Source organism: Glycine soja, chromosome 3 (genome assembly GCF_004193775.1).
Source record: "Glycine soja cultivar W05 chromosome 3, ASM419377v2, whole genome shotgun sequence".
NCBI classification, from domain to species: Eukaryota; Viridiplantae; Streptophyta; class Magnoliopsida; order Fabales; family Fabaceae; genus Glycine; species Glycine soja.
This window is the reverse complement of record NC_041004.1, coordinates 17,594,285-17,596,511: the sequence shown is the minus strand read 5'-3', so window position 1 is coordinate 17,596,511 and position 2,227 is coordinate 17,594,285. Positions and strand designations below refer to the sequence as shown.

General features: G+C 42.6%; 1 non-coding gene across 1 annotated transcript; it reads right to left on the bottom strand.

Moving 5' to 3' along the window:
- Positions 1-805: 805 nt before the first annotated feature.
- On the bottom strand, positions 806-911 carry LOC114407915. Its single transcript, XR_003665726.1, has one exon. It is a non-coding gene; the product is annotated as a small nucleolar RNA R71 (small nucleolar RNA).
- Positions 912-2,227: the final 1,316 nt, after the last annotated feature.

Genomic DNA, 2,227 nt, shown 5'->3' with positions numbered 1-2,227 from the left:
TTTCTTAAGTTACCATTTTTAGCTTTCATAGTTACACTTTGAATTTTTGTCTGAATTTTTTTGTGCTATCTTCTCATCATTTTATAAGGTTGCTCACAAAATTTCAAGTCATTTGGATATCATTTGAGGGTAGCTGTAGTTCAAACCTACACCTTTATTTACATGACAAGGCAACTAGTTGTGTGCATGCTGAATGTAGTGTATGACTAGAGGCAATCCATCTGACTTACAACCCTTTGATCCTGAGATAGATAGGACATTTCATAGATTAGTTAGGCATCATTTTATACCTTTTGATCATTCTGAGCATTCCATTACTGGTGAATCTGTGCATTCTGTTATTGGTGATTTTGAACATCCTGATCTTGAGCATTATAATTTTGAGCATTCTGATTCTGAGCATTCTGATTTTGCACATTCTGAGAACATGGCACAACCTCCACCCCGTGATAGGACTCTAAGGGAAATGGCTGCACCTGATTTCACCTACGAAAGCTTGTGCATCCAATACCCTGATGAGGATGTCCCATATGTTCTTAAAACTGGACTGATTCATTTGCTTCCAAAGTTTCATGGCCTTGCAGGTGAAGACCCGCACAAAAATTTGAAAGAATTTCACATTGTCTGCTCCACCATGAAACCCCCAGATGTCCAAGAGGATCACATATTTCTGAAGGCTTTTCCTCATTCATTAGAGGGAGTGGCAAAGGACTGGCTGTATTACCTTGCTCCAAGGTCCATCACGAGTTGGGATGACCTTAAGAGAGTATTCTTAGAAAAAATTTTCCCTGCTTCCAGGACAACAGCCATCAGGAAGGATATCTCAGGTATTAGACAACTCAGTGGAGAGAGCCTGTATGAGTACTGGGAGAGATTTAAGAAACTATGTGCCAGTTGCCCCACCATCAGATTTCAGAACAGCTTCTTCTCCAATATTTTTATGAAGGACTCAGTAATATGGAGAGAAGTATGATAGATGCTGCCAGTGGTGGAGCCCTTGGAGACATGACTCCTGCTGAAGCCAGAAATTTAATTGAGAAGATGGCTTCCAACTCCCAGCAGTTTAGCGCCAGAAATGATGCCATAGTCATTAGAGGAGTGCATGAGGTAGCTACAAACCCATCTGCATCATCTGAAACTAAGAAGCTTGAAGGCAAACTGGATGCATTGGTTAACTTGGTAACCCAGCTGGCCTTGAATCAGAAATCTGTACCTGTTGCAAGGGTTTGTGGTTTGTGCTCCTCTGCTGATCACCATACAGACCTTGGCCCTTCCATGCAGCAACCTGGAGCAATTGAGCAGCCTGAAGCTTATGCTGCAAATATTTACAATAGACCTCCTCAACCTCAGCAGCAAAATCAACCACAGCAGAACAATTATGACCTTTCCAGCAACAGATACAACCCTGGATGGAGGAATCACCCTAACCTCAGATGGTCCAGCCCTCAGCAACAACAACAGCAGCCTGCTCCTTCCTTCCAAAATGCTGTTGGCCCAAGCAGACCATACATTCCTCCACCAATCCAACAACAGCAACAACCCCAGAAACAGCCAACAGTTGAGGCCCCTCCACAACCTTCCCTCGAAGAACTTGTGAGGCAAATGACTATGCAGAACATGCAGTTTCAGCAAGAGACCAGAGCCTCCATTCAGAGCTTAACCAATCAGATGGGACAATTAGCTACCCAATTGAATCAACAAGAGTCCCAGAATTCTGACAAGCTGCCTTCTCAAGCTGTCCAAAATCCCAAAAATGCCAGTGCCATTTCATTGAGGTCAGGAAAGCAGTGTCAAGGACCTCAACCCGTAGCACCTTCCTCATCTGCAAATGAACCTGCCAAACTTCACTCTATTCTAGAAAAAGGTGATGACAAAAATTTACCTAACAATTTTTGTGCAGGTGAATCTTCTTCCACAGGTAATTCTGATATGCAGAAGCAGCACATTCCCCCTCTTCCATTCCCTCCAAGAGCAGTTTCCAACAAAAAATGGAAGAGGTAAACATACCTTTGTTGGATGCAATAAAGCAAATTCCAAGATATGCCAAATTCTTGAAGGAGCTGTGCACTAATAAGCGGAAGCTTAAAGGAAGTGAACGAATTAGCATGGGCAGAAATGTCTCCGCATTGATTGGTAAATCTGTTCCTCAAATTCCTGAAAAATGCAAAGATCCAGGTACATTCAGCATACCTTGTATCATAGGGAATAGTAAGTTTGACAATGCCAT